This window comes from Arachis stenosperma, chromosome 4, assembly GCF_014773155.1.
Source record: "Arachis stenosperma cultivar V10309 chromosome 4, arast.V10309.gnm1.PFL2, whole genome shotgun sequence".
Taxonomy (NCBI): domain Eukaryota; kingdom Viridiplantae; phylum Streptophyta; class Magnoliopsida; order Fabales; family Fabaceae; genus Arachis; species Arachis stenosperma.
Window position 1 is genome coordinate 18,580,864 of NC_080380.1, and position 13,137 is coordinate 18,594,000.

The 13,137-nt window shown below is 40.6% G+C and overlaps 1 non-coding gene across 1 annotated transcript; it reads left to right on the forward strand.

Annotated features, from left to right (window-relative positions):
• The first annotated feature begins 8,333 nt into the window (after nt 1-8,333).
• On the forward strand, nt 8,334-8,441 carry LOC130978723 (small nucleolar RNA R71). The gene has a single exon (XR_009086341.1). It is a non-coding gene; the product is annotated as a small nucleolar RNA R71 (small nucleolar RNA).
• The last annotated feature ends 4,696 nt before the right edge of the window (nt 8,442-13,137 follow it).

The window sequence follows — 13,137 nt, forward strand, 5'->3', positions numbered from 1 at the left end:
TGCCCTCAACACTGAGCTATAAGCTAAAAGGACCGAGCTCCTCGTCCAAAAGCATATCACATTGTGGGAGAACAAACAAAGAGTGGAGTGTACCTGCAAAAGGTACTCCAATACTTAAGTTAGTATTATGTATTCAATGTCCTCTTGAGGGTATGATGTCTTACTTTTATAGCAGAATTGGTCATCAACAGTTATATTTTTTACCGTTATTGTTTTTGAAGAGCAATAATGTCGTATTCAAACAGATGGCATATATAGCCAATGATGTTGAAATGATATGTAACGTTATGGCTGAGTTATGACGGCAATTAGGGCTTCATATTCTGTCTGATTGTTGTTTGCCTTAAAAGAAAAATATAAGGATTGTTCTAGAACAAAACCATTGCCATTTTCAAGTAAAACTCCGGCGCCACACCCTTAAGGGTTTGACGCTCCATCAACATATAAGATTCACTGTGGAGTGTTCGTCATCGTGCTTGGGATGGTGAACTCTGCTACGAAATCTGCAAAGTACTGAGGCTTGATTGAGCTTCGACTTTGGTATTGGATATCAAACTCAGAGAGTTAAACTGACCATTTTACCAATCGCCCTACTTATTCAGGTTTTTATAGTATTTGTCTCAAGGGATGATCAGTCTGCACATGAATGACGTGGCTCTGAAAATAAGGTCGGAGACGATGAGCTGAGAAGACTAAACCCAGGGCGAGCTTTTCGATGTTAGGGTAACGAAGTTCGGCATTTTGTAAAGGCTTGCTGATGAAATAAATCAGCTGTTGTTGCTTGTTTCTTCTGTAAAACAGAGCTTATTGTCGAGTCAGTGACAGATAAATATAGATAAAGTGCTTCTCCTTGAAGGGGTTTTTGTAAAATAGGAGGTTTTGAGAGAGTGGTCTTTATGTTAGTGAAAGCATCTTCATACTCGTCAGTCCAATTAAAGTTCTTTTTCTTTTTTAGTGTTTGGAAAAAGCAGAAAGATTTAGATGCTAAACAAGGCAGAAATCTAGATAGTGCAGCAAGTCTCCTTGTTAATTGTTGGACTTCTTTGACTGTTTGTGGGCCTGTTATCTCCAGTACAGCTCGGCAATTTTCAGAATTTGCTTCGATTCCTCGGTTATTTAGCATGAACCCGAGGAATTTTCCTCCTTGCACCCCGAAGGCACATTTCTCTAGGTTAAGTCACATGTTGTACTGTCGTATTTGATTGAAGATTTCTAAGAGCTTGTCCAAGTGGTTTTTGCGAGCTTTGTTTTTGCCACCATGTCATCAACATAAACTTATAGGTTCCTGCCGATTTGATATGCAAATACCTTATCCATAAGGCATTGGTATGTTGCCCCTACATTCTTAAGTCCAAATGGCATAACCTTATAACAGTAATTTCCATATTCAATGATAGAATAAGTTTTATATTGATCGGATGGATGCATTAGGATCTGGTTATAGCCATAATATACATCCATAAAGCTTAATGTTTGGTAACTTGAAGCATTATCTACTAAACAATCAATAGATGGTAAAGGATAAGCATCTTTTGGGTATGCTTTGTTGAGATCGGTGAAATCAAAACACATGCACCATTTACCGTTGTGTTTTTTTACCATGACGACATTTGCCAACTATGCCGTAAATCAGATCTCCTGAATGAAACCAGCAACGATCAGTTTTTTGGTTTCCTCCAAAGAGGCATGCTTCTTCTCGATCCTGAGGTTTCGCTTCTTCTGTGCTATATGTTGGAAAGAGGGATCCAAGGCCAACTTGTGAGAAATAATTGATGGACTAATCCTGGGCATGCTGGCCGGTGTCCATGCGAATAGATCAGCATGTTGTTGTAAAAATTTATGAAATAATGCCTTTTCCTCCGGGCTTAGCGCGGTTCCCACGTAAGTGAATTTGTTTGGGTTATCATTAAGATAAATCTTCTCCAAATCCTCTGTCGGAGTTGGTCTTTTGAGGATGTCAGCCCTTGGATCAACGTCGGCAAAGGATGGGAGTTCAGCAGAGCTGTAGACGCTATTTATTTGTGGAGCTGGAACTCGGCTGGTTCTTTTTAGGCTGATGTTGTAACATTGCCGAGCTTCACAGTTGTCACTGTGAATAGTTGCAATAAGGTCGTCTTGCACAAAAAACTTGACACAAAGATGAATTGTAGATACTATAGCACCGAACTTATTTAAAAAAAGGTAGGTCGAGTATTAGATTATATGGACTAAAGCAATCTACAATTAAAAATTGAACATTTAAGGTTTTTTATAAGGGCGGCTCACCGAGTGTAGTTTGTAACCACACGGATCTCAAAACATGAACTTGTTCACCTGAGAAGCCGACCAAGTATCAAGTTGAAGATTGGATTATGTTACTACTCAACTTCATTTTTTGGAATGTAGAGTAGAAAAGGACGTCGGCATTACTCCCTGGATCCAATAGTACTTTTCGTACCAAAAGGTCCCCTGGTTGGATGGAAATGATGACTGGGTCGTCTAGATTGGGAGTATTTGCATTGAAGTTTGAGCCCTAGAACATCATATGTGGGAAATGGAATGGCATCTAGTCGCTTGGTGCGCGAAATTGTGAACAATACTTTTCACAACTCTCATAATCCCTGGTCATGAACTCCAAAAACTTGGTGGTTCAATTCCATGGCATTACACAACTTCGCACAACTAACCAGCAAGTGCACTGGGTCGTCCAAGTAATACCTTACGTGAGTAAGGGTCGATCCCACGGAGATTGTTAGTATGAAGCAAGCTATGGTCATCTTGTAAATCTTAGTCAGGCAAACTCAAATGGATATGGTGATGAACGAAAATAACATAAAAGATAAAGATAGAGATACTTATGTAATTCATTGGTAGGAACTTCAGATAAGCGCATGAAGATGCCTTCCCTTCCGTCTCTCTGCTTTCCTACTGTCTTCATCCAATCCTTCTTACTCCTTTCCATGGCAAGCTTGTGTAGGGTTTCACCGTTGTCAATGGCTACCTCCCATCCTCTCAGTGAAAGCGATTGCATATGCCCTGTCACGGCACGCAGAATTCAGCTGTCGGTTCTCGGTCAGGCCGGAATAATATCCATTGATACTTTTGCGTCTGTCACTAACGCCCCGCCTGCTAGGAGTTTGAAGCACGTCACAGTCATTCAGTCATTGAATCCTACTCAGAATACCACAGACAAGGTTGGACCTTCCGGATTCTCTTGAATGCTGCCATCAGTTCTCGCCTATACCACGAAGACTCTGATCTCACGGAATGGTTGGCTCGTTTGTCAGGCGAGCACTCGGTTGTCAGGCGATCAACCATGCATCGTGCAATCAGGAATCCAAGAGATATTCACTAGAGCCTTGATTGTTTGTAGAACAAAAGTGGTTGTCAGTCACCTTGTTCATAGGTGAGAATGATGATGAGTGTCACGGATCATCACATTCATCAAGTTGAAGAACAAGTGATATCTTAGAACAAGAACAAGCAGAATTGAATGGAAGAACAATAGTAATTGCATTAATACTCGAGGTACAGCAGAGCTCCACACCTTAATCTATGGTGTGTAGAAACTCCACCGTTGAAAATACATAAGCATAAGGTCTAGGCATGGCCGAATGGCCAGCCTCCCAATGATCTAAGATAGCATAAAACACGAAGATAGCTACCAAGATCTCAATACAATAGCAAAAGGTCCTACTTATAGAAAACTAGTAGCCTAGGGTGTACAGAGATGAGTAAATGACATAAAAATCCACTTCCGGGCCCACTTGGTGTGTGCTTGGGCTGAGCAATGAAGCATTTTCGTGCAGAGACTCTTCTTGGAGTTAAACGCCAGCTTTTATGCCAGTTTGGGCGTTTAACTCCCATTTGGGTGCCAGTTCCAGCGTTTAACGCTGGGATTTCTTGAGGTGACTTTGAACGCCGGTTTGGGCCATCAAATCTTGTGCAAAGTATGGACTATCATATATTTCTGGAAAGCCCAGGATGTCTACTTTCCAACGCCGTTAAGAGCGCGCCAATTGGGCTTCTGTAGCTCCAGAAAATCCACTTCGAGTGCAGGGAGGTCAGAATCCAACAGCATCTGCAGTCCTTTTCAGTCTCTGAATCAGATTTTTGCTCAGGTCCCTCAATTTCAGCCAGAAAATACCTGAAATCACAGAAAAACACACAAACTCATAGTAAAGTCCAGAAAAGTGAATTTTAACTAAAAACTAATAAAAATATACTAAAAACTAACTAGATCATACCAAAAACATACTAAAAACAATGCCAAAAAGTATATAAATTATCCGCTCATCACAACACCAAACTTAAATTGTTGCTTGTCCCCAAGCAACTGAAAATCAAATAAGATAAAAAGAAGAGAATATACTATAGACTCCAAATTATCAATGAAACTTAGCTCCAAATTAGATGAGCGGGACTAGTAGCTTTTTGCCTCCGAACAGTTTTGGCATCTCACTTTATCCTTTGAAATTCAGAATGATTGGCTTCTTTAGGAACTCAGAATCCAGATAGTGTTATTGATTCTCCTAGTTAAGTATGATGATTCTTGAACACAGCTACTTATTGAGTCTTGGCCGTGGCCCAAAGCACTCTGTCTTCCAGTATTACCACCGGATACATACATGCCACAGACACATAATTGGGTGAACCTTTTCAGATTGTGACTCAGCTTTGCTAAAGTCCCCAATTAGAGGTGTCCAGGGTTCTTAAGCACACTCTTTTTGCCTTGGATCACAACTTTATTCTTTCTTTTTTTTTTCTTTTTTTTTCTTTTTCTTCTTTTTTTCGTCTTTCTCCTTCTCTCTTTTTTTTTTGTATTCACTGCTTTTTCTTGCTTCAAGAATCATTTTTATGATTTTTCAGATCCTCAGTAACATGTCTCCTTTTTCATCATTCTTTCAAGAGCCAACAATTTTAACATTCATGAACCACAAATTCAAAAGACATATGCACTGTTCAAGCATACATTCAGAAAACAAAAAGTATTGTCACCACATCAAACTAATTAAGCTAGTTTTAAAGATGAATTCGAAATCCTGTACTTCTTGTTCTTTTGTGATAAAAACAGTTTTCTTTTTAAGAAAGGTGATGGATTCATAGGACATTCATAACTTTAAGGCATAGACACTAAGACACTAATGATCATAAGACACAAACATGGATAAACATAAAGCATAAATTTCGAAAAACAAGAAAATAAAGAACAAGGAGATTAAAGAACGGGTCCACCTTAGTGATGGCGGCTTGTTCTTCCTCTTGAAGATCCTATGGAGTGCTTGAGTTCCTCAATGTCTCTTCCTTGTCTTTGTTGCTCCTCTCTCATGATTCTCTGATCTTCTCTAATTTCATGGAGGATGATGGAGTGTTCTTGATGCTCCACCCTTAGTTGTCCCATGTTGGAACTCAATTATCCTAGGGAGGTGTTAATTTGCTCCCAATAGTCTTGTGGAGGAAAATGCATCCCTTGAGGCATCTCAGGGATTTCATGATGAGGAGGCGTCTCTTGTTTGCTCCATCCTTTTCTTAGTGATGGGTTTGAGGTCATGCCTTCTCAGTTGAACTGGCTTCCCTCTTGAATCTCTTTTTCATTGAATGCCCTCTTCATAAATGTCTATGAGGACTTGGTCTAACCTTTGATCAAAGTTGACCCTTCTTCATGGCCAAAACTTCATTGAAGTGGTCTTGATGCACCCTTGAGATGAATCTCTCCATCTCCCATGACTCGGAGGTGAAAGCTTTTGCCTTCCCTTTCCTCTTTTTAGAGGTTTCTCCGGCCTTGGATGCCATAAATGGTTATGGAAAAACGAAAAAGCAATGCTTTTACCACACCAAACTTAAAATGTTTGCTCGTCCTCGAGCAAAAGAAGAAAGAAGAGAGTAGAAGAAGAAGAAATGAGGAGAAAGGGAATGGCTTTGTATTCGGCCAAAGGGAAGTGAGATGGTGTTTAAGTTGTGTGAAAATGAAGGAGTGAAGGAGGGTTTATATAGGAGAGAGGGAGAGGGTGGTTCGGCCATTTGAGGGTGGGTTTGGGTGGGAAAGTGGTTTGAATTTGAATGGAGGGGTAGGTGGGGTTTTATAAAGGATGGATGTGAGTGGTGAAGAGAAAGAGGGGATTTGATAGGTGAGGGATTTTTGGGGAAGAGGAGTTGAGGTGATTGGGGAAGAAGAGAGAGAGAGTGGTAGGGTAGGTGGGGATCCTGTGGGATCCACAGATCCTGTGGTGTCAAGGAAAAGTCATCCCTGCACCAAATGGCATTCAAAATCACGTTTTGTGCCATTTCTGGCGTTAAACGCCAGGCTGGTGCCCATTTCTGGCGTTTAACGCCAGCTTCTTGCCCTTTTCTGGCGTTTAACGCTAGTCTGGTGCCCCTTTCTGGCGTTAAACGCCCAGAATGGTGCCAGACTGGGCGTTAAACGCCCAACAGCTAACCTTACTGGCGTTTAAACGCCAGTAAGTGCGTCCTCCAGGGTGTGCTATTTTTCTTCCTGTTTTTCATTCTGTTTTTACTTTTTTCATTGATTTTGTGACTTTTTATGATCATCAACCTACAAAGAAGATAAAATAACAAAAGGAAATAGTTAATTATAAAACATTGGGTTGCCTCCCAACAAGCGCTTCTTTAATGTCATTAGCTTGACAGAGGACTCTCATGGAGCCTCACAAAAGATCAGAGCAATGTTGGAACCTCCCAACACCAAACTTAGAGTTTGAATGTGGGGGTTCAACACCAAACTTAGAGTTTGGTTGTGGCCTCCTAACACCAAACTTAGAGTTTGACTGTGGGGGCTCTGTTTGACTCTGATTTGAGAGAAGCTCTTCAAGCTTCCTCTCCATGGTGACAGAGGGATACCCTTGAGCCTTAAACCCAAAGGATTCTTCATTCACTTGAATGATTAACTCACCTCTATCAACATCAATCACAGCCTTTGCTGTGGCTAGGAAGGGTCTGCCAAGGATGATGGTTTCATCCATGCACTTCCCAGTCTCTAGGACTATGAAATCAGCAGGGATGTAATGGTTTTCAATTTTCACCAAAACATCCTCTACAAGTCCATGAGCTTGTTTTCTTGAGTTGTCTGCCATCTCTAATGAGATTCTTGCAGCTTGTACCTCAAAGATCCCTAGCTTCTCCATTACAGAGAGAGGCATGAGGTTTACACTTGACCCTAAGTCACACAGAGCCTTCTTGAAGGTCATGGTGCCTATGGTACAAGGTATTGAAAACTTCCCAGGATCTTGTCTCTTTTGAGGTAATTTCTGCCTAGACAAGTCATCCAGTTCCTTGGTGAGCAAAGGGGGTTCATCCTCCCAAGTCTCATTTCCAAATAACTTGTCATTTAGCTTCATGATTGCTCCAAGGTATTTAGCAACTTGCTCTTCAGTGACATACTCATCCTCTTCAGAGGAAGAATACTCATCAGAGCTCATGAAAGGCAGAAGTAAGTCCAATGGAATCTCTATGGTCTCATTTTGAGCCTCAGATTCCCATGGTTCCTCATTGGGGAACTCATTGGAGGCCAGTGGACGTCCAGTGAGGCCTTCCTCAGTGGCGTTCACTGCCTCTTCTTCCTCCCAGAATTCGGCCATGTTAATGGCCTTGCACTCTCCTTTTGGATTTTCTTCAGTATTGCTTGGGAGAGTACTAGGAGGGAGTTCAGTAATTTTCTTGCTCAGCTGACCCACTTGTGCCTCCAAATTCCTAATGGAGGACCTTGTTTCAGTCATGAAACTTTGAGTGGTTTTGATTAGATCAGAGACCATGGTTGCTAAGTCAGAGGTATTCTGCTTAGAACTCTCTGTCTGTTGCTGAGAAGATGATGGAAAAGGCTTGCCATTGCTAAACCTATTTCTTCCACCATTATTGTTGTTGAAACCTTGTTGAGGTTTCTCTTGATTCTTCCATGAGAAATTTGGGTGATTTCTCCATGAAGAATTATAGGTGTTTCCATAGGGTTCTCCTAGGTAATTCACCTCTTCCATTGAAGGGTTCTCAGGATCATAGGCTTCTTCCTCAGATGAAGCATCCTTAGTACTGCTTGGTGCATTTTGTATTCCAGACAGACTTTGAGAAATCAAATTGACTTGTTGAGTCAATATTTTGTTCTAAGCCAGAATGGCATTCAGAGCATCAATCTCAAGAATTCTTTTCTTCTGACTAGTCCCATTGTTCACAGGATTCCTTTCAGAAGTGTACATGAATTGGTTATTTGCAACCATTTCAATCAGCTCTTGAGCTTCTGCAGGCGTCTTCTTCAAATGAAGAGATCCTCCAGCAGAGCTATCCAAAGACATCTTGGACAGTTCAGAGAGACCATCATAGAAAATACCTATGATGCTCCATTCAGAAAGCATGTCAGAAGGACATTTTCTGATCAATTGTTTGTATCTTTCCCAAGCTTCATAGAGGGATTCTCCATCCTTCTGTCTGAAGGTTTGGACTTCCACTCTAAGCTTACTCAATTTTTGAGGTGGAAAGAACTTTGCCAAGAAGGCATTAACTAGCTTTTCCCAAGAGTCCAGGCTTTCTTTAGGTTGAGAATCCAACCATATTCTAGCTCTGTCTCTTACAGCAAAAGGGAATAGCATGAGTCTGTAGACTTCAGGGTCAACCCCATTAGTCTTGACAGTGTCACAGATTTGCAAGAATTCAGCTAAGAACTGATGAGGATCTTCCAATGGGTTTCCATGGAACTTGCAATTCTGTTGCATTAGAGAAACTAATTGAGGCTTAAGCTCAAAGTTGTTTGCTCTAATGGCAGGGATAGAGATGCTTCTCCCATAGAAGTCGGGAGTAGGTGCAGTAAAGTCACCCAGCACCTTCCTTGCATTGTTGGCATTGTTGTTGTTTTTGGCTGCCATGTGTTCTTCTTCCTTGAAGAATTCGGTCAGGTCCTCTAAAGAGAGTTGTGCTTTAGCTTCTCTTAGCTTTCGCTTCAAGGTCCTCTCAGGTTCCGGGTCAGCTTCAACAAGAATGCCTTTGTCTTTGCTCCTGCTCATAAGAAAGAGAAGGGAACAAGAAAATGTGGAATCCTCTATGTCACAGTATAGAGATTCCTTGAAGTGTCAGAGGAAAAGAAGGGTAGAAGACAGAAGTAGAAAATTCGAACTTATCAGAGGAGATGGAGTTCGAATTTTTGCATTAAGGAATAGTGTTAGTCCATAAATAGAAGAATGTGAGGAGAAGGGAGGTAATTTTCGAAAATTAAGTGAAAGATTTTGAAAATATTTTTGAAAAACATTACTTAATTTTCGAAAATGAAAGTGGGAAAGAAATAAAATGATTTTTGAAAAAGATTTTGAAATTAGAAATCAAAAAGATTTGATTGAAAACTATTTTGAAAAAGATGAGGTTAAGAAGATATGATTGGTTTTTAAAAAATGTGATTGAGAAGATATGATTTGAAAACAATTTTAAAAAGATTTGATTTTAAAAAAAAAAATAGTAACTTGGCTATCAAGAAAAGATATGATTCAAACATTAAACCTTTCTCAACAGAAAAGGCAACATACTTGAAATGTTGAGTCAAATCATTAATTGATAGTAAGTATCTTTGAAAAAGGAAAGAAATTGATTTTGAAAACATTTGATTGAAAAGATATGATTTGAAAAAGATTTGATTTTGAAAAACTTTGAAAACTTGAAAAAAAAAATTGATTTGAAAACAAAATCTCCCCCCTTGTGCCATCCTGGCGTTAAACGCCCAGAATGGTGCACATTCTGGCGTTTAACGCCCAAAACTATACCCTTTTGGGCGTTAAACGCCCAACCAGGTACCCTGGCTGGCGTTTAAACGCCAGTCTGTCCTTCTTCACTGGGCGTTTTAAACGCCCAGCTTTTTCTGTGCAATTCCTCTGCTTTATGTTCTGAATCTTCAATTCTCTGTATCATTGACTTGAAAAGACACAAATTAAAAATATTTTTGGATTTTTAATAATGAAGGACAATCAAAATGCAACTAAAATCAAATAACAATGCATGCAAGACACCAAACTTAGCAGTTTGTATACTACTGACACTAATGAGAATGCATATGAGACACACAAAATACTTCAAGTCAATAGAATTCAAAGATTAGAGCAAGTAAATCATCAAGAACATCTTGAAGATCACTAAGACGCATGAATGCATGCAATTGACACCAAACTTAAGATGAGACTCTAGACTCAAACAAGAAATTTTTTTGAATTTTATGATTTTTTTTTATTTTTTTTGTGTTTTTCGAAAATTAAGTGGAAAAAGATACCAAAATTCTTAATGAGAATTCCAGGAATCAGTGCAATGTTAGTCTAAGACTCCGGTCCAGGAATTAGACATGGCTTCACAGCCAGCCAAGCTTTCAAAGAAAGCTTCGGTCCAAAACACTAGACATGGCCAGAGGCCAGCCAAGCCTTAGCAGATCACTGCTCCAAAAGCAAGATTGACAAAAATCAACAAGCTCTTGTGATGATAAGTTGAAACCTCGGTCCAATGAAATTAGACATGGCTTCTCAGCCAGCCAGACTTCAACAAATCATCATGAAACTCTAGAATTCATCTTCAAGAATTTCGAAAAAAAAATACCTAATCTAAGCAACAAGATGAACCGTCAGTTGTCCAAACTGAACAATCCTTGGCATTGTTACCAAAAGCTTGCTCAAAACTTGAACAATCCCCGGCAACGGCGCCAAAAACTTGGTGCGCGAAATTGTGAACAATACTTTTCACAACTCTCATAATCCCTGGTCATGAACTCCAAAAACTTGGTGGTTCAATTCCATGGCATTACACAACTTCGCACAACTAACCAGCAAGTGCACTGGGTCGTCCAAGTAATACCTTACGTGAGTAAGGGTCGATCCCACGGAGATTGTTAGTATGAAGCAAGCTATGGTCATCTTGTAAATCTTAGTCAGGCAAACTCAAATGGATATGGTGATGAACGAAAATAACATAAAAGATAAAGATAGAGATACTTATGTAATTCATTGGTAGGAACTTCAGATAAGCGCATGAAGATGCCTTCCCTTCTGTCTCTCTGCTTTCCTACTGTCTTCATCCAATCCTTCTTACTCCTTTCCATGGCAAGCTTGTGTAGGGTTTCACCGTTGTCAATGGCTACCTCCCATCCTCTCAGTGAAAGCGATTGCATATGCCCTGTCACGGCACGCGGAATTCAGCTGTCGGTTCTCGGTCAGGCCGGAATAATATCCATTGATACTTTTGCGTCTGTCACTAACGCCCCGCCTGCTAGGAGTTTGAAGCACGTCACAGTCATTCAGTCATTGAATCCTACTCAGAATACCACAGACAAGGTTGGACCTTCCGGATTCTCTTGAATGCTGCCATCAGTTCTCGCCTATACCACGAAGACTCTGATCTCACGGAATGGTTGGCTCGTTTGTCAGGCAAGCACTCGGTTGTCAGGCGATCAACCATGCATCGTGCAATCAGGAATCCAAGAGATATTCACTAGAGCCTTGATTGCTTGTAGAACAAAAGTGGTTGTCAGTCACCTTGTTCATAGGTGAGAATGATGATGAGTGTCACGGATCATCACATTCATCAAGTTGAAGAACAAGTGATATCTTAGAACAAGAACAAGCGGAATTGAATGGAAGAACAATAGTAATTGCATTAATACTCGAGGTACAGCAGAGCTCCACACCTTAATCTATGGTGTGTAGAAACTCCACCGTTGAAAATACATAAGCATAAGGTCTAGGCATGGCCGAATGGCCAGCCTCCCAAAGATCTAAGATAGCATAAAACACGAAGATAGCTACCAAGATCTCAATACAATAGCAAAAGGTCCTACTTATAGAAAACTAGTAGCCTAGGGTGTACAGAGATGAGTAAATGACATAAAAATCCACTTCCGGGCCCACTTGGTGTGTGCTTGGGCTGAGCAATGAAGCATTTTTGTGCAGAGACTCTTCTTGGAGTTAAACGCCAGCTTTTATGCCAGTTTGGGCGTTTAACTCCCATTTGGGTGCCAGTTCCAGCGTTTAACGCTGGGATTTCTTGAGGTGACTTTGAACGCCGGTTTGGACCATCAAATCTTGGGCAAAGTATGGACTATCATATATTGCTGGAAAGCCCAGGATGTCTACTTTCCAACGCCGTTGAGAGCGCGCCAATTGGGCTTCTGTAGCTCCAGAAAATCCACTTCGAGTGCAGGGAGGTCAGAATCCAACAGCATCTGCAGTCCTTTTCAGTCTCTGAATCAGATTTTTGCTCAGGTCCCTCAATTTCAGCCAGAAAATACCTGAAATCACAGAAAAACACACAAACTCATAGTAAAGTCCAGAAAAGTGAATTTTAACTAAAAACTAATAAAAATATACTAAAAACTAACTAGATCATACCAAAAACATACTAAAAACAATGCCAAAAAGTATATAAATTATCCGCTCATCATCGCTCCTCGAACTGCCTTTTACCAATAATATAGCTCGATATAAGCGCTTCTTTACCGAGCTTATTGCTTCTCCACCTGCAAAACCACAAGATATACAGTTAATGACCCCTCATGGTTGATCAGGGTGGCTGGAAGTCGTCCTGTCTTTGTCTCAAGAGTGTTGTCCTGCCGAGGTGTGGTCAGTAGGAAATGGGGTACGCCGTTGCATGTGGCCACTGATGTACTTGTCCAAATGACTTTGCCGAGCTAGTCGCTCTAGGAGGTCTTTGGCAATGACACACTCGTCAGTAGTGTGTCCATGTTTCTGATGGAAGGTATAATATTTTGATTTGCCCACGTTTTTTGCTTCCGGATATGTGCCAACCTTCCGTGGAGGTTTTATCAGCTTAGAATTGAGGATTTCTTTGATGATGTCATCTCGTTTCGTATTGAACTGAGTGTAAGAATCATAACAAGGGGTTGGCTTAAAACTCTTTTTGCTATCCCAGCTTTATCCTCATCTTTATACTGAGGTTTTTCCACTTTTCAAACTTGTCGTAGTTCCTCGATGTCCATCTGACCTTTTGCTTTCTCACGGAACTCAGCAAGAGTCTTTGGTTTAGCCACGGCTATCACTTCTTGAAATTTGCTTGGTCGGAGTCCACTTTTGATGGTGTGGAAATGCACCTAGAGATGAAGGTCTGGTATGCTCATGGCCACTTTTGTGAAACGAGTAATGTAGTCTTTTAAACTTTCATTCTGGCCTTGTTTGA